Source organism: Protopterus annectens, chromosome 8.part1 (genome assembly GCF_019279795.1).
Source record: "Protopterus annectens isolate FY-2018-M chromosome 8.part1, PAN1.0, whole genome shotgun sequence".
Taxonomy (NCBI): domain Eukaryota; kingdom Metazoa; phylum Chordata; order Ceratodontiformes; family Protopteridae; genus Protopterus; species Protopterus annectens.
Window position 1 is genome coordinate 486,376,158 of NC_056742.1, and position 25,909 is coordinate 486,402,066.

Consider the following 25,909-nt stretch of genomic DNA (forward strand, 5'->3'; position numbering starts at 1 on the left):
TCATTATTTTTGCATCAAAGTCAGTGTAGTCACTTGTAGGTCTGTATATCTATAGCTGGAATGCTGTTATTCATTGTCCACCATACTCTTCAGAGAAATATATTACTTCATTACAATGACAAAGTGTCATTATTGTTTTATTTTCTCAACTTAGCTTGTTCAGATATTCTAATGGCTTATTATGTACAAGTGTATGATAATCTCCTTCTGCAAGTGTTATTTTTTTCCTTTGAGCACAGTTGTAAAATCTGCAGTGAGTGGTCATGTGCTGGATTTTCTAGGCTCATTGGTTTGCAGGAAGGTACTGAAAACATTCCTGCCAAAAATATAGTCACGACATGCATTGTACCAGAACACTGATTCAGTCCACTGACTTCAAAGAAAGCAAAAATAAAATACAAAATACAAAGTTAATTGATATGTAATGTGGGAGGGGCATTTATAGCATATTACCAACTACAGTCTGCAGACCATTCAGAGGTGGTCCTTACTGACGAAAGAAATTAGGGATTGGTTAATTCACTTGACATTCAAAACACTGTTGACAACTTTTCTTTAATATTTCTATTGAAAAAAATAGTGTTGACAACTTCACTGCAGCAGCATGCAGTTCGACAAAGCACTATTGATCAGATTATTTTGATTAGCCACCTAGAGCCAGAAGCCCACAAAGGGGCTTTAGAATTCCTGATTAAACAGCAACTTAAAGCAATGGAGAAGGAGCTTAACATTGTTGGGTCATGTTGGGGCTGTCCGCCATCTATTGCATATTGATTCAGATGAGAAACAAACACAAGAAGAACAAGAACTGATGACAGTTCTGTGATATCTGCTTGAGGTTGCCTCATAAATCACTGTCCAGGCATTGTTGCCTCTGTCAATGTCTGCAGGGACTCCAACTATTTCCTACTAGGACCAAGATTTAAAATTTGCCAGCAGGGTTTTTTTTAGTACTTCTTTTCTTTACCCTTGTTTTCCAGCATTTTTAGCTGATACAGTTTGGAGATATCTCGGTCATGATGGAGTAAGTTTAAGGTCACCGTCATTTAAGGTCTCATCATTTTTTTTTGTTAACGATAGTTACTTGTGTTTCAATTAACTCTATTCCTCTTTAAAACATTGCTTCTTTGGGCACTTTTCAGGTCTCACTTTGAGGGTGGAGAACACAATATGTTAGCAGTACTCTGTGACTTACTGTAGCATCCTTGGTCTGATGGTTGCAGTGGTGGTGACTTACTGTAGCATCCTTGGTCTGATTATTGCAGTGGTAATGACCTACTTGTAGCATCCTTGTCTGATTTATTGCAGTGGTACTGACTTACTGCAGCATCCCTGGTCTGATTGTTGCAGTGGTGGCGACTTACTGTAGCATATTTGGTCTGATTATTGCAGTGGTGGTGACTTACTGTAGCATCCTTGGTCAGATTATTGCAATGCTCTGTAATGTACTGTAGCATCTTTGATCTGATTATTGCAGTGGTGGTGACTTATGTAGCATCCTTGGTCTGATTATTGTAGTGGTGGTGACTTACTGTAGCATATTTGGTCTGATTATTGCAGTGGTGGTGAGTTACTGTAGCATCCTTGGTCTAATTATTGCAGCGCTCTGTGGTTTACTGTGGCATCCTTTGTAGCATCCTTGATCTTATTATTGCAGTGGTGGTGACTTAATATAGCATCTTTGGTCAGATTATTGCAGTGCTCTGTAATGTACTGTAGCATCCCTGGTCTGATTGTTGCAGTGGTGGTGACTTACTGTAACATATTTGGTCTGATTATTGCATTGGCGGTGAGTTACTGTAGCATCCTTGGTCTGATTATTGCAGTGCTCTGTGATGTACTGTAGCATCCTTGGTCAGATTATTGCAGTGCTCTGTGATGTACTGTAGCATCCCTGGTCTGATTGTTGCAGTGGTGGTGACTTACTGTAGCATATTTGGTCTGATTATTGCAGTGGTGGTGAGTTACTGTAGCATCCTTGGTCTGATTATTGCAGCGCTCTGTGGTTTACTGTGGCATCCTTTGTAGCATCTTTGATCTGATTATTGCAGTGGTGGTGACTTAATATAGCATCCTTGGTCAGATTATTGCAGTGCTCTATAATGTACTGTAGCATCCCTGGTCTGATTGTTGCAGTGGTGGTGACTTACTGTAACATATTTGGTCTGATTATTGCAGTGGTGGTGAGTTACTGCAGCATCCTTGGTCTGATTATTGCAGCACTCTATGGTTTACTGTAGCATCCTTTGTAGCATCTTTGATCTGATTATTGCAGTGGTGGTGACTTACTGTAGCACCCTTGGTCAGATTATTGCAGTGCTCTGTGATGTACTGTAGCATCCTTGGCCAGATTATTGCAGTGCTATGTGATGTACTGTAGCATCCCTGGTCTGATTGTTGCAGTGGTGGTGACTTACTGTAGCATATTTGGTCTGATTATTGCAATGGTGGTGAGTTACTATAGCATCCTTGGTCTGATTATTGCAGCGCTCTGTGGTTTACTGTAGCATCCTTGGAAAAAAATAAGATATGTTAAGAGAAGAGGCTAGATTAGGAAGTTAAATGTAGAAAAACATTTTCTCAGGTGCTTTTAAGAAAAGAAGTGATTAGCTTTGTTGACCCATCTCTGTTTAGGGAGAAGGTTATGGAAATGCTTCTCCAGAGAGCATATTTCCATGATTGAATCCCTGGTGGGAACTGGAGACCCCAGGAGAGTACTGGTTTCAAGTGGAGCAGAGATAATGTTGAATGATTACATCACTTTTGTTAGTGGGTGACACACTATCACTGACAAATATTGCATGTTGAACCTTGTCTGTATTACTAGGCATGTGCATTTATTTTAGGGCTGAACAATGGGTGGAAAAAAACTGAACACCACTGATGGCTGCCTTGATGACAGCCCCCCTCTTGGTTAGCCCTCACTCTCATGTGTGGGTATCAAGTGACTCAGTTGACCGAGGGAGGGTCTTATAGTTGGCTGTTAGTAGGGGCAACCCCCCCTCCAAAAAAAAAGGGAGGGAGAGTAAATCTTAAAAAGGCTGTTAAGGATACTTCATATGTGAAGGAAATTATGAAAGTACTAAATGAATGGTTTTATTAATGTTTATGAAATAAAATAAGGGAAAGAAGATACCTTGGTATGAGAAGAAAGTATTTGGAGGATGGCTGGAGGGCCTAGTAGACAGGGAGCGAGTTGAAAAGAAATGGACATATTGTATATGATGACATGTTATAGGGTTCATATGAGAACTTTACAAATGCCCTAGCAAAACCAGTCACTGGGAGTTTGGCAGAGAAAGAAGTGCTGAAAGACTGGAAGACCGCCCTTGTTTTGTCTTTGTTTAAGGAAGTTAGCAGAATCTGTGAAGTGTACTATATGCCAGCTTAGGCTGACAATTGTGGTGAGAAAGTTGATGGAGAGGATCCTGAAATAAGAATTTCAGTCTTGTCTTAGAAAAAAACAGTGAGCTTAATCTCCTGTATCTTTACAGCTGTCACTCCTAAGAGCTGATATTTGTTCATCTTGCAGTTCAGTGACTGGGCAGTGGCATATCTGGATAAGGGAATAGTGGTGTATGCAGTCTGCCTAGACTTCAGTAAGAGTTTTGACTTTGTATGACATCCTAGGTTACTTGATAGGGTATATATTAGATGAGCGACCGTTCCAGTGTTCGAATCATAGATGGTCGACATCATATTATCAAATATTGGAAAGGTCAAAGGTGAAAGTCAACTGCTTTTCACACGCAGAATGGGAAATGTTTCCATTCTGCACTGAAGTGCATTCTCGGAGTTAGTATATTTAAGTAAAGGGGTGCAGGGGGGCTTGCCCCCCCTGCTCAGAGTGGTAAGGTAAGTTTTTTTTTTTTTTTTTTTTTATAGTCAGTGTTTCGAACTTCGCTCATATGAGTTCGCTCATGTCAGGTTCAAAGTTTTAAAACTTCGACTATGTAATATAGAACCACTTGATAAGATGAAGAGGCTTAAGGTGGAGACTTAGGAATTTGGTTAGGAAGGCTGTCAAAGGGCATGTGACATGACCATTGTAGTAACACAGGGTCATTGCTGGGGCCTCCATTGTTTAGCATGATTATTTTCGATATGTTAGGATGAGTAGCCAACAGGTTGTACTTATTTGAGGATGATGCGGGGTACAGAAGGCACGGCTACATTTCTGGATGTGGAAGAGCATGGAAAGTCGAATGGAAATCTTCTGCAGTTGGCAGAAAGGTGGCAGAGTCTACTTTTTTGGACATGGCAATCTGAAGGTCACATATAAGGTGGAGAATGTCAAGCTGGGAGACATGATAGCCATAAATAACATCAGAGTGATCATCTCACTATTTCTGGACCACCATGCATAAGTAGGTAAGTGCAGTGGCAGCATCTTACTGCTGAGTTGTATATTGTAGGTATAAACCCCAGGGATCAAGGGATTATACCAAACTGAACTGCATGGTGGCAACACCACATCATTAATATTGTATGCAGTTTTGACACCCTACAGGGAAAGGGCCAATGAGTAATTGGAGAGCATCCACAAGAAGCCTGGGATAGAAGAAGGAGGAGTGTTAATAGTTGGATTTGTTGAACTTTGACAGTCTTGAACCTCAGATGGAGAAATACAGGGTTTTCAATATGGGAGGACAGAGTTCTGAATGAGATAAGTCAAGTGAGCTGACATAGAAGAGAAAGTATTTTTCAAGGTAGGTTAGGAATTGTTCAATAATAAGTTTTTCTAGGATTTTGCCCACTGTGAGTAGCATTGAGATTGGTCAGAAATGACTGATGCTGGCTGGTTTTGTAATTTTTGGCACTTGTCTGGCATGGGTAGATTTTCAGATGGACCGTATCATGTTTGTAACTAGGCAAAAGGTAAGTGGGCTGGAGAAGTGAGTAAAAATTTTCTGCAGTGGTGTATGAATCATGGACAGAGGTTGTGAGACCCACTAGGAGAATTAAGTTGTGTTTGCTCCAGCAACAAGATAATTTATTTAGATGTTATTCTGATGAAGTAAAAGGGTGATATGTATTCTGGGGTGATTGTTTCTGTGTGAAGGCTTGAGAGGTATTTTGATAGGGGTGAAGGTAGGTTGGAAAATTCATTGAGGAAATCTGCTGGAGAGAGAGAGAGAGAGAAGATGTAGGATTGGCAAGGTATGCAGCTCTGGGTAGAAGTTTCTTTAGGGGGCTCTTCCTGCTATGTTTTTTCCTTCTTGCCAGTCTGTTTTGAGTAAGTGTAACATGGAGGTTTTCCTGGATGATGTATATACATATGTATACAGCTTTGCATCTTTTAATTGCATGTTTACTGATATTCCCATAAAATGATGCAGTTTTTTCTAGCTAACATTGATGGGTCTTGTTTCCAGCTTTACCATGCTTCATTATGAAGTTACATCAGTGTTTTAAAGTTCTTTGGTGAGCCAGTCTGTACAAGTATGTTTGAAGTATCTGGTAATTAAGGGAAAGTGAGTGTTTTGAAGGGAGAAAAGTTCTGTGAACTGTTTAGTGGCTGTGTTTGCATCACAGAGGTGGAGTATAAGAGACCAGCCTGTAGTTGATAGGTGAGAATGGAGTTCAGAGAAATTGTTTGAAAATTTAAATTTAAAGGAGGTTAGCTTTTGGGGGGGGGGGGGCAACTTTGAAGTTTTGAATGTGGAAGGTTATAGGACAGTGGTCACTGAAGGTGGAATGGGGTTGTGGTAATGGAGGTGATTTTAGCTAAGTGTGAGGTGATTTTGAAGTCACTGAGAGTGTGGTGGTTAGTTATTTAGTTTGTTCTGGTAGGTTCCCGTACTGTATCAGGTAAAGTTCTGCTAGAATTCAGTATATATTGGAAGGTTGAACCCTAGACAGTTTAGGTTGAAATCCTTGAGTGTAATTGCATGTTTGTTTTGTGCTGTTAGGCAAAATGTTTTGTATTAGAGTTTGGAATTTGACTAAGGAATGGGAGTGATGGGAGATGAGCTGTGGTTAGGTGCAGGTGGTTGCCAGATGCATATAGTAGTTTGGCTAGCATCTAGTAAGGTTTGTGGTTTGAGGTAGTATTGGCTGGGGTCACTACAGAGAAGTGAAGGGTAGATATGTAGAGGAACATTACCAGAATACCTGCCCTCTTATCTGGGTGGGCATCAAAGAGGTATTTGTACCCAGGAATAAAAAGGTGATTGTTGGGTGGCCATCTTTTAGCCAGGATTCTGTGATTCCAGCTACATCTGGTGTGTGACTGGTTAGAAGGGCACTAATTTGATCTGACTGGTTTCTAATACTTTTGGCATTAAGTAGGGTGCCACTAAGGGTTTTGTGTTGGATTGGTAGGTAGCTTTTTGAAGAGTAGTTGTATTAAACATTGTACACTGTTGGTGATATTAAGAAGGTGAAGACATTGAAGCAAAATAGTGTAAATGTTATAGGAATGAAAGTTTTGAATGTGGTTAAGATTTAACAGCTGTAGTTATTGTGGAGTGAAAGTGATGGGTTAGTTAGTAGAGGGTTAGAGTGAGACATATATTTCTTTAATGCTGGCTAGTCCTTTTATGGTTGAATTGGAGATAAGAAAGTTGATTTGGAAGTATGAATTTTGTGGCGGAAGGAAGAGTGCAGTGTTTTTTTGTTATTTGGAGGTGGAAGTTGAAAGGGTTTGGATGTTAGTGGTAATGTGTTGCTATTTAAATGGGAGGTGTTAGGTAGGTATTCTGGGTGTGTTAGTGAGTGTTCAGATTGCAGGGATCAGGGGGGTGGCTGATGAATTGAGGGTGTGAGATCGCAGTGGCTTACACTTGCCAAATTTTCAGCAGTTAATCTGTTTGAGTATACACAAAACAGTCAGTGCCTTAAAAAATCAAGTTTGCTATGAAGGAAAAGTGTGAATTGGTAAGAGAAGTCAACACTATTTCACTGTAGCATTTTTTTTTGTTCACCTTAAAGGGTTGTATAAAAAAAAGTTACCCTATTAACCGTGCTGAGGTTGCAGATGCTTTCTAAATGTTAAGTATTTTTCTTAGCGGCTGGGGAGGGTATTCTACTAACAGTAGAAATTAATTACACAGTTAGTTATTTGAATGACTGCACGGCTTTAATATTGCAAGAAGCGTTCGTTTCTATTTTCATTTTACTGTTCAGTTTGTAAGCACATGCATCTGGGAAGGAGGGTCTGGTTCAAGCATTTATCTCACATAAACTAGCAACTCCAACTAAGCATTGGTCATCTTAGAGCATTCCAATAACCTGCCTTGTGTTTTGGCCAATCACTAGATGGAACAGAAACATTTCTTCTTATTGTTCTTTTTTTTTTTTTTGTAAAGAACAAAAAGGGCAACTTTCAGTCTTTTAGGACACTGTAGTTGTGGAGTGTAGAAAGCATTCTTGTGTTTTGGCCAATCCATAGATGAAACATTGTTGCGCCCATGCCTGGGGAAGCTGCTGCTGTTAGTAACACTGCTGGCCCCATTTTTTCTTGTCAAAAAGAATTAGAAAACCAACCATGTATCTATCTCTCCTCAAATATCTTTGGATAGAAGTGGTTTACTGGGTCTGTCTCAGGATGTAATTCAGGCTGTTGATCTTTCTTGTAAAGAAGCTTCTGGTAAAAGTAAGAGGGATACATCTTTTCTTGAAGAGATGCAAGATGTTGAATCGGAGCTGGAAGATGCAGGAACGGATACAGGATTTTTCCTCAGATTTCTGATTCAAACTCAAAGGAGCTTAGTCTGTGATTTCTCCCTGTTGAGTTTCTCTTTCTCTTGAGACTGTTTCTAGAATGTGCCAGTGTTTTCAGTGGGAGAACAGTGAGGTGTCTCAGTCCCTCAGAAAATACTTTGAGTTGTTAAAGAAGGATTTTACAGAACTGACATTCACTGCTCCAATTCTGTCTGCTTTAGAAGATGTGTGTGTTACTGCCTGCAATTTTCCTGATAGTCAGTCAGTTGTCTGTAAAAAGGCAGATCGGAAATCTTTTACATTTTTATACACTGTGACATCCCCACTGTAGGCCAGTAATCAAAGAGCTTGAATTCCCACCACTGACACTGGAGAGGGATGTTCACTTGGAATACAAATGGATACACTCAGTATTTCCAGACGAAGACCTGTATGCATCAAGCACAATTTCCCTTAAGAGTACCCAGGGAATACGCTCAGTCTGGGGGCTGGTTCCTCTCTATATCTGTAGAGACCTCCCAATAAAACTCTCTACTGACACAGCTTAGAGTTGAGTCCTTAGCTGGGGTTCCAAGCTACGTTTTCCCATACCCTCTCTGGGAAATCAGTGCTTTTTCTGTGCCCCTGCTCCAAGCAGCTGACACACACACTCTTTGAGATTTGATTTACAGACACACACACACACACACACACACACACACACACACACACACACACACACACACACACACACACACACACCTGGGAAAGGCTGGCACAGATCCACCTGCTGTGACCCCTTCTGCCCAGACTATAAGGTAGTTATCACTGCCACCAGAACCCCTGCCAGCTACTTTAAGGGTCTTACAAGGGTAGCTAATTATACTGAGCGAAATTAATATTAATACAAATGGTAATGTTGACCAAACAGCAAAGCTTTCAGAAGTGGCCACAGTTATCACCAAATATATGCAAGTACTCTCAGAGCTTAAATATTTTCTAAAAAGGAGCAGCCACAATGAAAATATTTAATAATAAAAGAACAAGAAAAATACTAAATATCTATTTACAGTAAACACCAGAGTTATAAAAAAACAATATTTAGCTAATCTTACTTATAGACTGCGCACTGTGCAGCGGTAGCTTTGTCGCCTCGCAGCAAGAGGTTCTTCAGTTTGATTTTTGGCTGGGGTGCCGCCTTTGTGGAGTCTGCATGTCCTTCCTGCGTTCATGTGGGTTTCCTCCGGGTGCTCCGGTTTCCTCCCATGTTACAAATACATATGTTTGGAGTGTTTCTCCCCAGGCCTCTGCCGAAAATTGGCTTTGTTCCAAGTCGGACTTTCCTGGTAAACAAATATTAAATAAATAAATTACTATCTATTCCTTACTAATCTAAAGAATTACTCTTCCTAATTACTGAATAGAGCAAGGCAAGGTAATGTAGGTGAGTGGTCCTTATTGTCAGATCCAAGACAGAATGCAGAATGCTGAGAGCAATTTCCTACTAATATCTAAATATGATTTCAGAGTTGATTTCACAGTGACATCACATCTGGTCATCTGACTCCCACACTATCTCCATCAGTAGAAGATGACAGGATTTTAGCACCTATGTGTTGCCATACACACAGATAGAGCTTTGCTCAGATGTAGTGCAGCTGCTGGAAGTCATAAAACCATAAATCCATTCCACTCTTCCTATAAGAGCTACAACCTATTCTCCAGTACAGACATTGTGTCTCTGGCTCCCTTCAGAACTGTGGGATAACATCTTTATGGCTCAACTCATAAAGTAATTTAATTTCAGGAACATTTTTCAAAGTCAGGTGGATTAACCTCTTCCCTTCCAGTATGCGTTGTTACAATGTATACATTTAATTCAGTTATAATAATACATATATATTTTTCCTTCCAGCAGGGCACACTGTTGATACATTTTAACACAAGCAAACCTCACACACATATTTTCAGCGCAAGCATCTGCACACAAATCAGTTTGATATACAAATGACATAATTATTTACAAAATTCCAGCTAGCTAAGCATCAGTTATACATCCACTGCCCTACTTCTCCTGTCATGGTTGGCAGTACCTCCTGTTATCACATACACTATTCCCAAACCTGACGCATTAACTATAGCTTTCATTTATTCCACTGCTGCTAATCACTTAGTTAATCCCAATCCTACTGTTTCTGATAAGGATGGAAACATTCTTGATTAGTATAAAAAAAAAGTGCATCTGCATCTTTGATTTTCAAAATTGTGAATTATCAGGCTCATTGAAAGTATACGGAATGTTTTATCTGTAGTTTCTTCTTGTGAGGAAAAATGTTTTTTCTATTGCACTGGTCACTACTCATTTACAGTGTTTGTATGACTCCGATATTTCTTTCAGGACTATGGCTACTGGTATTGTTTTGAGGAGGTTTGCATGGCTGCATTCTCAGAATCTTATAGATGATGTTAAAAATGAGATTTAAAATTCATCCTTGGATAGAGATTTAGTGCTGGCCTCTCTGTTGCAGAGATGGTCAGAAAGTGTGATGAAAGGGGCAATCTGATCCCGAAGATCTGTTAAGATTATTCAGCCATCCTTTTCCATATTTTCCAAATGATTTTCCATCTTCTCGTCCAGTTTTGACAAAAAAAAAATCCCAGAATAAACCGGCTCAATAAAATACAGGTAAACAGACATTTAAAAAGAAATGGCAAGGAGGTTCCAAAAAAGAAGTCTCAATACTCACAAAACCAAGGACAGTGCAACAAGTCTGAATGGCTCAAGAGACCTTATGAGCCCCTCCCATGCTAGCCCCCTTTTTCTTCCAGAAAATCTGAATCTCAGTTCATGTCTTTGGCAATAGATAGTTTTTAGACAAATGGTTTCTGAAAATCATTAATCAAGGGTACAGATGGCAGTGTGGAGAAATTGCTCCTCTCTAGGGAGTTATTCCTCATCCTCAAGATCATTTTTTTTCTTTCCTCCAGTTTTTTATCAGATGCGGCCCCACTGAGTGATAGAACCAGATCCTTCTTCACAGGTGGGGAAGATTTTTATTTAAGGATGTTCTACTGCCAAAGAAAGAAACTGCTTGGAGACCATTTCTAGATCTTTCTTTCCTAAACCTGTTTATGATAGTGCCCAAATTCAGAACGATTTCAATTCATAACCTGTTATTTCATCTTCCTCTCTTAAGTTTCCTGGTAACCCTGAACTTAAAAGATGCTTAGCATCACATCCCTCTTCATCCAGATTTCAGATGTTTCTCAAGGTTTAGTGTGTCTGGATCACACTATAAATTCTCTGTCTTACCCATTAGACTGTTCACTGCACCAAGAGTGTTCTCAAACTGTCTAGCTCCAGTTATACCTCAATGCAATCTACAGGGTATCCACTTTTTCTTACATATTTAGACAACTTGCTTATCTTTGCATTTTCTTTTTCAAAGTTTCAGGAATCTCTCTGCTGGGAGACAGATCTATTACACAAGCTAGGATTCCAAGAAAACATTAAAGGTCATTCTTGATTCCTTCACGCAGGATTGACTGCGTTTGTGGGATGTCAACTAGACATCTCAGTTTAAAGAAAGTTTCCTCCACAGGAAGAAATGGATCTGGATATATTTCTAAGATTTTCCTCTCAGACTTTGGTCACTGTGTGGGAATACTTCAGGATTGTGCGTCTCATGGCATCTATGATTCCCATGATACCCCTGGCAAGACTCCACATGGGAAACGTACAGTGATATCTAAAATCTCTTTTGTCCTGGTACCAACAGGTTTTATCTTTTCAAATCCCAGTGCTTGAATTTGTTAGAGAGAAATCATTTTGATGGAGACCAGAGATATCCTTAAATCCAAGTCTGCCCTTCTCCCTCCCTACTCCAAAGCAGTCAGTCACCACAGACACCTAGGACTTTGCTTGGGGAGCAGTTTCAGGAGGGATAAAAGCACAGGAGTGTGGGGTCACTAAGGACAGATGCAAGCACATAAATATCAAGGAGATGCTTGCCATGAACAAGGCACTTATGTCTCTGAACCATCTTTGGTCCCTAAGACCTATTCAAGTGGTTACAGAAAATACCACAGTCATGTGGTATATCAGCAAGCAAGGGAGAATCAGGTCATACCCACTTTGCAGACTAGTCATGTTAGCTCGGGATATAGCTTCATGGTTCAGTCTGACTCTACAGGCTTTCTACATTCCATCAGAGCACATTTGTGTGGTAAACAAGCTGAACAGGACCAGGGCAAACCCTCATGAATGGAAACTAGATCAAGTGATCTTCCAAGATTTGATCCATCTCTAGGGAGTTCCTCAAGTAGACTTCTTTCTCCTGTTCCCTGAACAATCAACTGGAAAGCTTCTGTTTCAGGATTCCATACAAGAAGCCCTGGAATACAGATGACTTTTCTTTTCCTTAGACAGGAATGTACCTGTATGCTTTTCTACCCTTTCCGCTAATATTCAGGGTACTTCTGAAGATACAAAAGGAATCCCCAAAGAACATTGTGGTGACTCCCTTCTGGCCCAGACAGCTGTGGTTTTCTCTTCTTTTGGAAGTGGCCTGGGTCAATTACCACAAGCTTCCTCCACAGACTGGACCTACTCAGACCAGAACAGTGGAGTTTGATGCACCCTAACATCAACTTCAGTTGACTGCCTGGACTATATTGTCTTAATTCCTTTTAGGCACCTGTTTACCAATGATGTGCAGCAGGTACTCATGGAGACGAGAGCCTGCTACTAGAAAATCATGTAGTAGTAAATGGGAAAGGTTTTCTAGTTGGTGCCAACAACATAACTCGTTTAGGGCTAGTTGTACTCTGGTTTTACAATATTTGTGTGAGTTATTATTCTGTGGCCTTTCTTATCCCTCTGTTAAGGTTCATTTATCAAATATTTCAGCATGTCTGCCCATGGATCCTCCTCTTTCAGTGTAGTCTCATGCCAGAATGTTTTTGAAAGGGGTTTTGCATAAGAGGCCTCCAAGAAAAGTTGTGACCTCTCCTTATGATCTTAGGTTTGTGTTAGAGAAGCCAACACATCTTTCGTTTCAACTAGCTAACCTGACTGACTTGAGGTTCTTAACATGGAAACAGTTTTTCTGATTGCAGTGATTTCTGCAAAAGGGTATCTGAATTGCAGGCTCTTATAGGTTCATAAGTGTTTACTAGGCTAGCAACGACAAGGGCCTTTTTAAACCTAACCATGCATCCCAAATCTCTGATGAGTTCTGATACCCTTGATAAGTGTAAGCATGGGCCTGGGAGATGAACCATTTACAGGTTGCCTGTTTGCATCAGAGACATAGGTGCCAAATCAGAGATGAATTTTTGGTTTCCAATCCATTATGATGAGTCAGTCCTTAAACTTTGTAAGCTGGCTGGCAGTTATATTTCATTGGCTCTATATATAACCAATGTACCTAAGGCTACTGCAGCAGTGATCATTCAAACATCTACTGTTATTGTAAGTTTACTTATCCAGCTGTACTTTTCACCATTGTAGTCCCATTGTGGTAAGTTTCAGTCAAATAAAAAATGGCATTTGGCAGGAATTTTTCATATTTGTTTCCAAAAAAAAAAGGCTACAATTTTTAAAACTGATTCCAGTACAAAGTGCCTGAATTTCAGGCAAATAAAGCTAGGAAACAGATGTTGATGGAAGAGCAGAGGGATCAGGGGTTATAAAAGAACATGGATTGTCAAAAAACATGGAGGAGGAAGAGCCAGAGCTAAAATATGTGGCCCTAAGTACAAGGAAACACAGATGGAAAATGAATATTATGAAAGGGAAGGTATAGATGATAGAAAAAGTCTTGCAAGCATGCACAGAGCAAGTCAAGAAAATACAGTAAAGTAGCCACATAGTACCCAGACACACTCCCAAATGTTTCAGTGGACAAGAGTATGGAGGATCCAAACAGCAGTAGAGATTTTTTTGCAAGGGAAAGGCAAATAAAAAATAAAGTGAAAGGCTTTCCAAGTCACAACAGAAATTAAAGCCTTAACCATTACTACTCAACATCCAGATGAATGATTAAGTGACAAAGGACCTTAAAATCAGGGACAGTCAGGTACACCTAATTAGCATATTGAAATCCACATAATACTACTTGTAACAGTTACACAAAAGACATTCGTGGCATAGAATTACTAGGTATAAAGGCACACATGCTGTTATTGGTACTGTATTAATAGAATTTACTGTAAAGTGAGAAACATTCTATTTAATCATAGTGGGGTATGGGTATTTCAAAAGTAAATGACCTCAGGGGCTGCAGGAGGGCTAGCACACACAGCAAATTCCATGTGACAATGCGGTAAAATTGTAATAATGGAAAATATGGGTCATTCTTTCATTGTGTTTGCAAAATGTTTTAAGAACTAACATTAGCTCTTTTTGCAGACGTACTGTCTATGTTGAATGTACCCCTTCTGATTGCGTAAACCACTGTAGTCAAATTGTGGCCTGGAAACTTGTGCACTGGGATCTCCCCAAATTGCTCACTTTAGTGTTCGTTTAATACTTATCCTAAGATATAACAGTGATCATTAAACAACTAGTGCCCTGTACTTTCACACAAAATCTGCCTTCCAATAGTCTCCTAAAATGAAAGTGAACTAAGGTTTTGTAAATTGGAATGGTTATACGGGGTCTGTTTTACAAGCTACACATAGTTTTCAGATTCCAAAACTCAGTTCAGGTTGGGCTGAAACCGAAGAGAGAACATTGATTTTAATGTACTGTTTTGCACCCAGTCCCACCCCCCCCCCCCCAAAAAAAAAGAAAGTTAACTGCAATGCTTTTAGTGGAAGAGGATGAAATAAATAATATCCACAGTAATGCATTTCCATTTTGTTGCTGTGAATTGACAGGCATACACTGCAGTTGGTATGGGAGAACAAATAAAGGGAAGATGTCTTGTGATAGCTGGTAGAATTATACAGAAGCTGCCGTAGCCTAGCCACCTTATCTCAATGATTTTAGTGGCAAACTATTAGGTTCATAGGTAGGTACTAGGCTATTGGCCCTAGGGCCTATACAAGCCTAGCCAAAAAGGTACCCTGGCTTTCGCCACCCAAGAAAATTATTTTCCTGTGCCCCTGTCAAGCAGAACCACAGAAGTGATCCCCGGGGTGAATTTCCTATTACCCATTCAGTCATCAAGAATTTTCTTGAAGAGTGTTAATGAGGAGCTCTGTTTGACATAGGTAGTCTGTTCCAGAGTATGGGAAATCTCTGGGACAGGAATCTATCCCTCCAGCATGTTCTGTTTATTGTGGTGACAAGGTTTAGGTCCCTAGAGCGTGTAGCTCGGAGGGATTGGGATTTCTTTAAGTGGAGCATGTCCAACAGCTCTGGGTTTGACATAGCTTTGTATGTTAGGCAGAGATCGCCTCTGAGTAGGCGATATATGATGGAGTAAAGCTGGAGTTTTTTGAGACTGTCTTCGTAAGGCATCTGTTTGAGGCCAGTAATCCTCTTTGTGAGGTATTTTTGCTGCCTTTCCAGTTGTTGTAGATGTCTTGTGAGGTACATACCAAAAGGGGCGTTGTACTCTATAATGGGTCTAATGAGTGATGAGTAGAGTGGAACAATGACCTCTTTTTTTCTGGATGAGAAACCTTTTGTGATGAGGTGTGCCACGTAGAAGGATTTCCTGACCACTGTAGCGATGTGATTATCAAAGGAGAGACTACTGTCCACCTGTGTCCCAAGGTCTCTTATCAAACTTTCCGTGTTAAATAGACTACCGCCTATGTGGTAGTTCATGGGTACAGAGTTTTTATCAAAGGGGATGACAATGCACTTTTTGGCATTGAGCTTGAGACCATGTCTTTGACACCAGGCATCTGTCTCAGTGAGTCCAGAAACACACCCTCGCTGTAGCCCAAAGGTCTGCTCCAAAAACCAAAAAAGCAAATATGCAGAAATAAATTGGAAGCTGACCACCACAATAAATGGAAGAAGTGTTTAATATAGACAGACAAGCGCTTTCACGTGTACTTAGACACGCTTCTTCAGATCCTTACAACTAACTGTTCAAAATTCAAATGTATATATAGGCAATTCTAAAACAATTATTCAGTTAATTAATCTAATCATTCTAATTGCAAGCGTGTGTTTAGAATCATTCAATTAAGAACAGAGACAGTGCACTACTAGATACTGCAACCTGTAGCTAAAAGCAAAATCAAACAAATAAAAATTCTACATGGACAAAAATAAACAGTCAAAAATCTTAAAAAGTTATTAAACAACAATGACACTTAAAAACCACAATATGTCCTATACTGCTTTAGTATATATTTCTCATGTAAATATGAGTATACGTATAAACTCTAAAAGCCATGCATCAGATGTATCCTGTAAACATGTTATGTATGTGCAAAAGTAATAATAAGCGAAATGGATATTCTAGTATCTGGTCTTCTAAAACATGGGTAGGATATTATTACATTCAATGAAATCTAACACTTATTAAATGAACCATCAATAGTAATGAAGGCTTGAAGTATAAATATCAATATAGATATAAATATAAATATAAAGGTGAGTCTGTATATAAATATAAGTCAATGTAAAAATATATATAAATATGTAAACATAAATATGTATAAATATGTTAATTTATATGAACTGTTGTATAGTTAAATATATAAAAATGTATAAAACATGACTGTCGATGAATAAATATGTAGGTAAATAAATAAATAAACATTGATAAAAACAGATCCCTCTATATAATACACTTATTATTAAACAGTAATGTCAAATAAACACTGTAAATATCTGTGCATAATTTCTTCAAAGCAACTAAACCAAGATGACTTAATCTCATGTGCAGGAACAAACCTCATGGGTAAAGTCAAACTCTGTATGCTTGTAAAATAGTGACGGTTGAAAATGGCATAATAAGTATGCGTCATTAAAAAAACATATAATAATAATAAAGATATAAAGATATAAACATGTATACTTCTAACCTATGAATACATAGAAGGGGGTAGATCAAAACCTATCTGGCTAAAATGTTTCAACTGGACAAATGAAGCAAATGAGCCTGTCTGACTTAAACATTATGTATGTGTCTAGGATATGTATAAAAAACAATATATGAAATGCTCGCCAAAATCTAAATATGAACATTTCCTACACTAAAGAATATAGATGATGTACCTATATACTCAACATTCAACATCAAATGTTATTGAGGAGTCACTTGGCACTGCGTCCTTTCAAAGGAGCCCTGATGCTGACATATTGATTAAGCCCTGGTTCATAGTGAGCTTTGAGTTTAAAAATCCAAGAGAGTTCTACTAATTCTAAATCATTAAAATTGTCTCCATCTCTAGAATTGGGTAGAAGTGTTTGTAAAACTCTAAATACAAATGAATGTGTTGAGTTTTTGGAGATGTGTTTGGCTAGAGCATTCTTGGTATCAACCTTTTTAATGTCTAAAGTATGTTCCAGCACCCTCTCTCTCAAGGTCCTAGTAGTCATTCCTACATAGAACGCTGTGCATCTCTGGCAGGTGGCCAAATAAACGAGATTCTTACTTTCACATGTGGCAGTTTGATGAGGTTCAAACCTATAGTTCAAAATTGGATGTTCAAATTCTTGAACTTTGGTGATCAAAGTGCACATGCTGCACTTATTGCAAGAGAAGGTTCCTTTCCTCATGATCTTATTAATGCTTATGTCCTTGCTGACCATGTTCGACTCTATACATAAAAGCCTACTAAGGTTCTTGCTGTTACGAAAAGTGTAAGACGGTGTAGGGCCCACTAATGCTGCTAACCGTTGATCAGTCAAAAGGATGTGCCAGTTACTAGAAATTATGTCTTTGATATGATGAATGTCATTAGTATATCTGAGATTAATTCTCACTCATGAATTGTCAAAGGACTTCTTGCCATGATGTCCAGATATTCTGTTATGATCTCCATTAGAAGTTGTTTGTTCATTAAATAAGATCTGGTTCTTGACCTTCTTGACCTTTTCTTCATCATAGCCTCTGTTCAAAAAACACTGTTCTAAAAAATTGCTCTGTTCAATGAGTTCAGCACTATTGTGACATAGCCTCTTGATTCTAATGAATTGGCACTTCAATATGCTGTCAAATACGTATCTAGGATGCATACTATTAAACTGAAGTAAGGTGTTCCTCCAGCATCCCTTTCTGTAAATAGTAGTCTCAATCTTGTGATCTGTATTCTTATATAGCTTCACATCTAAAAAGTCTATACTATGTGTATCATGACTTGTTGTAAAACTCAGAAAATCAGTAGTAGATTCTAACTGTTCTATGAAGGTGAGAAGCTCAAGTCTACTTCCATGCCAAAATAAAAGAACGTCATCCACAAACCGTTTATAAAGGCTCACCTTTTTAAAGCTGTCATGTTTAAACAAGAACCTCTGCTCCCAATACAACATCACTAAATTGGTGCCCATGGCAACCCCCCACTGCTGTAAATACAACTGGTCCCTGAATTTAAAAACATTGTTAGTCAAAACTAATTCCATGATGTCACATAACAGCCCTTCTTCATTAGTGTTGAACCTCTGGCTCTGGTTTATGATGTTCCTCAGAGCTTCTAGGCCAAAATCATTGGGTATGGCAGTGAACAAGTTTTTTACGTCCAAAGTCACAAACATCAGTTCATCCATATTTGCATGGGAGTACTTGCTTATACACTCAAGCAACTCATAGGTATCCTTCAAAATAGATGTGGTCTCACTAACCAAGGGTCTAAGTTTCTTCTCTAAAAAGACTGACAGTGTTTCAGTGACCCAGCCTTGTCCCACTACTATAGGTCTCATTGGGGGTGGGTACAGGCTCTTGTGTATTTTCGGTAAACCTTTTATGTATGGTGTCCGAGGTTTTTCAATGAAAAAGTATTGGTACAAATCATAATCTATCTGCTTACACATTAAATATTCATAAAGATCTTGGTGTACTTTATAAATAATTTTAGTAAGTTCTAAGTGGTTAATGGGTTTGTAGGTGGAGGTTTCGTTCAAAAGCGTAAGCATGGCATCTGTCTCAGTGAGGCCCTTTTGTAGGATGTCCACATCGTTAGGAGTTTCGATTATGGCTCCTAGTTTGCAGTCATCTGCGAATTTAGTTAGCCAAAGACCTTCTGTGTTAGCCTGTACTTCAGAGAAGTCGATACCAAACAGGAGAGGACCCAGGACTGAACCCTTAACTGAACAAGTAAAAACAAAGTGACCAAAATGTGCACAGCCAAACAGCACCACAGTCAAATGCTAAATAAAGATTACACTGTAAATGAGAAGTCAGAACAAAAAGCTACATGTTTACATGTAGTAAATGTTTTTACTTTGTAGTTTATTGGTATGATTAGTTGTTTATAAGCAAAAGCAAGGTTTCTTATAGGATAGGAAACCATGGGCCAGATTCCAAAAGAGTTGCTGTCAGTGTAAGTCTGCCCTTATTCCAGAAGAATTACTGTCAATGTAAGTGGTACACAAAACGTGCAAATACATTGTTGAAGAAAAAAGAGAAACAATGACTTTCCACAAAGACACAAGGAGATTATCAACACTTACAAGGAAGCAAACTCAAAATCCCCTTGATCAAGAAAGCAGTTCTATTCCATAATGTTCTCACCCGAGTTTTATGAAGACAGTGGGAATGTTCATTCCTAACAAAAGGTGACTTTAGTATGAGTTCCAGCAACTAACTGTGCCAGGCAGGATTTTGAATGAAATATTGACTTCTACAAAAGGTTTATCAGCTTGTATTGACAAATTAAAATCCAATGAGAAAAGAAAACAAAAATCCCTGATTCCTCTATGTTGCCCATATTGTGAGCAGATTTTTTTTAGTACAGCATGGATGATGATAAACTGGACTTTGTAACAGCGATGGAGATACTGTTAGGAGGCGATTCTGACTCATATAGTAATCATATATGTCATAGAGTTTCAAAGCATGAAGATGTCTGTAAATCTTTACTGCTCATTATTCTGTGCTTAATGTCCCTTTTGTGTTATGGTATCAGAATTATCTGATAACAAGATATGTCCATGCTAGTACTGTGAAACTCCGGACTTAATCCTGGAGGTCCTTAGAGCATCGGTTTATGACATCCAGCAAACTAGATGAATGCTTTAAAGTAGTAAGTTGCATTCCAAGAAGCAAGTCATGTCTTCTATGGCTATAAAATTGCAAAAGTAACACTGGTAAAATAAGCAGACCCGTGCCAGAAGAGACATCAGCTTTAGTGCAAAAAACAAAACTGACTAAGTGCTTTCACCCACCATTGGGCTTCATCAGAGGCAGTAAACAGTGCAACAATAATCACTTAAAAACCTAAACAATGAATCACATGAGTACCTTAATACAATTAAAAATTAACCCTCCAACATCCAAATTAATTCAGTTCAAACCCTTGTACATAGTTAAACAGCATAAATAAATACATGAGTAAACTTATTGAATAAATAATATCAAACTTGTTGAAAAATGTAAAACTGTTACATATTAAGATTCTATAATAAAAATGGGTGATCTGGAAGTGTATTGTGAAAATGTGATGTGCATTAAATAAACTGAGATTTGAGTTTTAATACACAGGCTGTGGAAATACTTTCATTGATGCCTGGTGCATTAGATGCATCCAGGCATAGCTGCCACAGACATTCCCTGACTTCAGGTAAGGTTTTGAAATCTCCCCCCAAAATCCTTCTTGGGTAGCTTGTCAATAACAAAGAATAAACAATGTTATGTAGTCCTATCTCGCCGTAATTCTTGCTGGATGGGTTCGGAGCCGATATTCAGCTCTGACCCAGCCGATACTAAAGCTGGAGAGCTTTTACTGGCCCGAGGCTAGCCCCTATCCCATGGTCCCTCACGGCAGTTCCCCAGATCTCGTTTGCCGCGAAAGCTTTGAGGTTGTGTCTTACTGGCTTGTTGGCTAAATAAAATAATGTTTTGCTATATTTAGTCCTTTTTCTACTCCTTTATCTATCTTTATATATATATTGATAGTTTCTTCTTTATTGTGTGACTGTTTTTTGAAAGTTTTCAACCCTATTCCCCCCTTAGACTGTACGGCCCGTTTAAGTTAGAGGGTTGTAGTGCCCGTTTAAGTTTGAGGGCCTTCCATTCCTGTGTGTGTGTGTGTGACTGTTTTAAAAAAAAACTTTTCTTCTCTTTACACTTATTGTAGTAATACTGTTATTTTCATTTGTCTTGGTGTTTAAGAATGTCTAAAGATAAGGATCACAAGGATCATTGCCCTTCGGGGTTCAAAAAATGTGACAGGCGGGGCGTGGCTAGGATGCTGAACTGATAGCTGCTCTTTATTTCAGCTCGCTTACCTCAATTCAATTTCTGACAGGAATTTCACAAAATAACATTTAATTTGAAGAAATATTTATTACTAACTTACTTCTAATAACTTTGAGCATCTGTCAGAATTTGAATAATTCCTGTCAAATTAATTACTGGAAAATCAGCAACAATATCAGCTGCACACCATGAGCCTTCTAAGGAATTCAGCACAAGACTCTTCTCTCAAAAAAGACCTGCAATCTCTCATTACAAATATACAGGAACTTACAATAAAAATTGACAAGATGGACAATAAAATAGATACTTTTAAAGAAAAGTGCTCACAACAACTAGAACAGCTTCAAGAAATGTTTACTCAGTAGAAAGAACAGATATCACTTATTGAACAGGCATTGAATGACATTGACACTAGAGTCCAAATAGAAGAACAACAAACTAAATTCTACTTCAACAGAATACATATTTACTAGAAAAGCTTGATGACATGGAAAATCGAACAAGAAGAAATAATATCAGGATATATGGTCTACCAGAAAAATCTGAAGGGGACAATATGATAAACTTTCTTACCACTTGGATACCAGATGTAACAAAAATATCTGAAGCTCTTTCATTTGGTATAGAATGTGCGCATAGATCACTAGCAGCTTCTGGAAATGCTTCTTCTCCAAGTAAAAACGAGCCAAGATCCAGAATTGTAAGACTTTTTTCTATACAAGATAAAGATCTTATATTAAAAAATGCTTGGGCAAATTCTCCCATCAAATACAATGATTCATTAATAAGATTTGACAATGATTATTCTACAAAGGTGGTATCAAAAAGAAAATAATTTCTACCAATAATAAAAACCTTGAAAAAGAAGCAATTGAAAACCCATCTTTTATTCCCAGCAAGACAGAGTTTTTCTACCAAATGGAATAAAAGTCTTCGAAACAGTAGATTCAGCAATAAAATACCTTACCAACAATAACATCCTAACACATGAAGAATCTATGGACTGGTCAATTAATACACCAAAGAGAAATGCTGAAGTAAATAACTGGAAAACTGTTGAGCAAAAAAAAAAAACTAAAGGACAAATAATCTAACAAATGGTATATTCTGTAAAAGTTTAAATAATAATACTAACAACAAAATAAAAGTTCTTTCTGTCTTCAAGTCAATCTGAAACAGGTACTGTTTTCAATTATACTTTAATTCTCAAAGTTAACATTAATTTAAATGCATTTATCTCAGATCACATTAATATATTAAGCACAATTTAAACATTACTTTATTATTCAGTAATTTTATATTTCTAATCAGAATAATCAACACATAAAAATGTTCTCAAATATGTTCTCAAGTATAATTTTTTTTTCTTTTTACTTTGTTCTTTTTTTTTTATATATAAAGTCTTCATTCGTTTATAACACTTTAACCAGTATATGGTTACATTGCTTAATAGCTAAAATAATAGCAGCTATATACTTTGTTATTAGTTACATCACTATCAACATTGCTTTTTATGAATTAAAAATGTCCCTGATTGCGTAAATAGTAATGCTGAATGGGAATGTGATGTTTTTGTTTTTGAAATGAAGTATTTCAGTTTAAACATTTCATGAGACTATTTTAGATAGTCTTAAAAGGTGTTCTGTCCTTGACCCATATGCTCGTGTTAATGTAATACAGTGCAGGAGTATGTTGTCACTGATATTTTGCGGCTACAAGCTTATAATACTTTAACCAGTATATGATTACATTGCTTAATAGATATAATAACAGCTGCTATATATTTTATTAGTTTCATTCGTAACAACATTGCTTTTTATGAGTTAAAAATGTCCCTGATTGGGTCAATAGTAATGCTGAACTGGAATGTGCTGTTTTGAAATGAAGTATTTCAGTTTAAACATTTCATAAGACTAATTTAGATGGCATTAAAAGGTGTTCTGTCTTTGACCCATATGCTTGTGTTAAATCTAATACAGTGCAGAAGTATGTTGTCACTGATATTTTGCGGCTGTGAGTCGACTGTGTTATGGCTCCGGACGTCCGGAGTTGAGAGATGCCTTTAAATGACTTTGGTGTTCTGTTGCCTTTTCTCTCGTTGAGAGATACAGCATCTTATGTTTAAAATGCAGGCTTAGTTGGTGCTAATCTCTTTTTGGCAGAGTAGAGTGCTCGCATGTACACTATATGATCTTCTCATGAAGCGTGACAGGGAAAGGAAAAAAAAAAAAAAAGAGAAAAACCCATACCTTTTCCCGCTTAGCTCTCGAGACAATTAAACACCCATGAATATCTCTAGACACTCTAGTTCCTTATTGCTTGTCGCATTTACTTATTTACATCATCCCCTGACCTTAACTAATTGACGTCTGTTCAGGAAATAAGCACCATTCACTTTTAAAGATACAAGAACCCAAATTCCTTTTAATAAAATGCAAGTAATACTTGTGCTTCATCTAAATGTATGCAGATTTAATTTTACTCATGTTTTATATAAGAAGGCTGAGATACAAACTAATGCGTCTTCATCACACTGATTAGGATAGAGTATGAGAAGCACCATTCCTGACAGCAATCTTTAATGACCTGTAAGTCCTAGATATCATCCAGGATAGTGAGGACTTTTTTATCAGAAATGTAATGTTACTTAGAAAATAGTGGAATAAAACTTTGTATTGACAGAGTTTTATTCCCTCAGCGTGTAGTTCCCTGCTGTGCGACTCAAAACAAATCATATAACCAGACACCCTCCTGGGTCACCCTAAAATCAGTTATATACCTAGGGGGTTTACCTGGTTAACAAAATAATATAATATGCCAGCATGACAAGCATCACTACAGTACACAAAAGTTTTTTTTTATTATCAATAAAAGCAAAAATATATAAACATATACATACTCACACACACACACACACACACACACACACACACACACACACACTGAAACACAGTACACAAGAACACAATATCACCAAACATAAATAGAACAATTAGTGGCTATTTTCTAAGCATAAGTACAACCTCAGTGGTGCAGCTATAATAAGAAATTGCAGATGTTTAAATCCAAAAATTGTACTCAATTATAAGATTAAATTACTGATGTTATGTAACCCAAATTTGTATTTTCAATACATATTGACAGCAGATAAACTCACTGATTAAATGCCAGTCTAAGCTGTAAGAGATAGTATGTGTTTGTGTTGGAAAATGTGGTCAAATGAACAGTAGTTTTACCTTTGTGCTGTGTCTTTTGATTATACAAAGTCACTATGAAAATTGATAATGTTAACAACAAAACATTCAATCAAATAACATTATAAGCAATCGCTTAGATAACGGAGGTGTCTAAATTTTGATCTTGTTGCCTCCACCCAGTTAGCTTTATTTAAACCCTAAGGGGGGATAGGTAACTACAAACTTATTAATCATCACATTTTATTCTCATAGATATAAAACTAACTCAAGAATAGATAGAATGTATGTGCTGCCAATGCTAATAACTCAATTTAACATTGACAATTCCATAAACACTCAAGATACACCTACTAAGGATATAACAAAATACTTTAGAAAATATATTCATATTAAATTAACACAAACAAAAATATATATTATACTAAAACCAATCAATATGACAGAGTTAAAGTCTAAATTAATGTATAAATTAATACCCAATCAAGCCATTTCCTTACTATTAAAAGTATATGATATAGCAAAAAAGATTTGGACATTCCACCCTCTGGAAATATTTCATTGATATCCAATTTTATCAACCAGATAAAGATGAGAGGCAGTTCCTCTCATATAGCCAATATCATTACTCAGTATAGACTGTAGAATGTTTATGGATTAAACACTTTCTTCCTTTCTTAATTCACAAAAGATCAAACAGGCTTTTATAGAAAAAAGAAATACTAATATTAAAATAAAAATAAAATTAATAGACTATAGCAAATAGCAAAGATAGAGTCCTAGATTTAAATGTCATTAGATATTATCACCATTGTTATTTTACTCATAGAACCCTTTGCAAATCAAGTCAGATCAAACATTAACATAAAGGGCATTTGTATAAATAAAATGTTAAACCTTAAAATCCAACTCTTTGCTGATGACATATTATTAACTCTATCAGATGCCATTGAGTCTTTAAATGCTCTATTTATCTCCATGAATAAATTTCAAAATAGTTCAGGCTTAAAATGTAATGAAAATAAAACAAAAATTATACCATGCAACTGTAAAAAAGAATATAAACAAAAGATTTTCCAAATATATAGTAACAGAAAATAAATTATTATATCTGGGAATAAATCTACTCAATGAATTAACAGATTCTTTAATATTTAACTATAATAAAGTACTAGATAAAATAGAACAATCAATTGGTTACTGGAATAAATACATCTTTTCAACAAAAGACAGATTATATCTTATTAAAGTAATCATATTTCCCAAAATGTTATACTTAATACAAAAATGTTCATTGCCACCTCCCAAATATATTATTCAAAGATACAATAAAGTAATTTTAAATTTTCTGTGGTTTCCAGATAAACCCCGTATAGCCTTAAATAAACATTTACCAAATTGGGAAGACAGTGGAATTAATTTACTGGATATTGATTTATATATTACCTCATCTGTTATTAAAAATATAACACTATGGTTAAATAATTCATACACACCTATATAGAAACAAGCCCATGAGCAGATTTACATAGAAGTTAATTACAATCATATACAGGACAACTTAACAATAATATCATCACCCCTTATATGGATGTTAAAAGATTATTTTTTAGGGAAAAGGAATAATATCAATAAATTGCCATCAAACTATATAAGCTCTACATTTTCAGTGTTCAAAACATATATAAACAAAATACCAAATATTAATTCTTGGATTTTTCTTATTTTCCCTATAGCTTTTAC

At 37.2% G+C, this 25,909-nt stretch overlaps 1 protein-coding gene across 1 annotated transcript in view; it reads left to right on the forward strand.

Moving 5' to 3' along the window:
- The window catches only part of RBL2 (RB transcriptional corepressor like 2), a 910,854-nt gene that overhangs the window by 425,968 nt on the left and 458,977 nt on the right, over positions 1–25,909 (forward strand). The window lies entirely within an intron of this gene.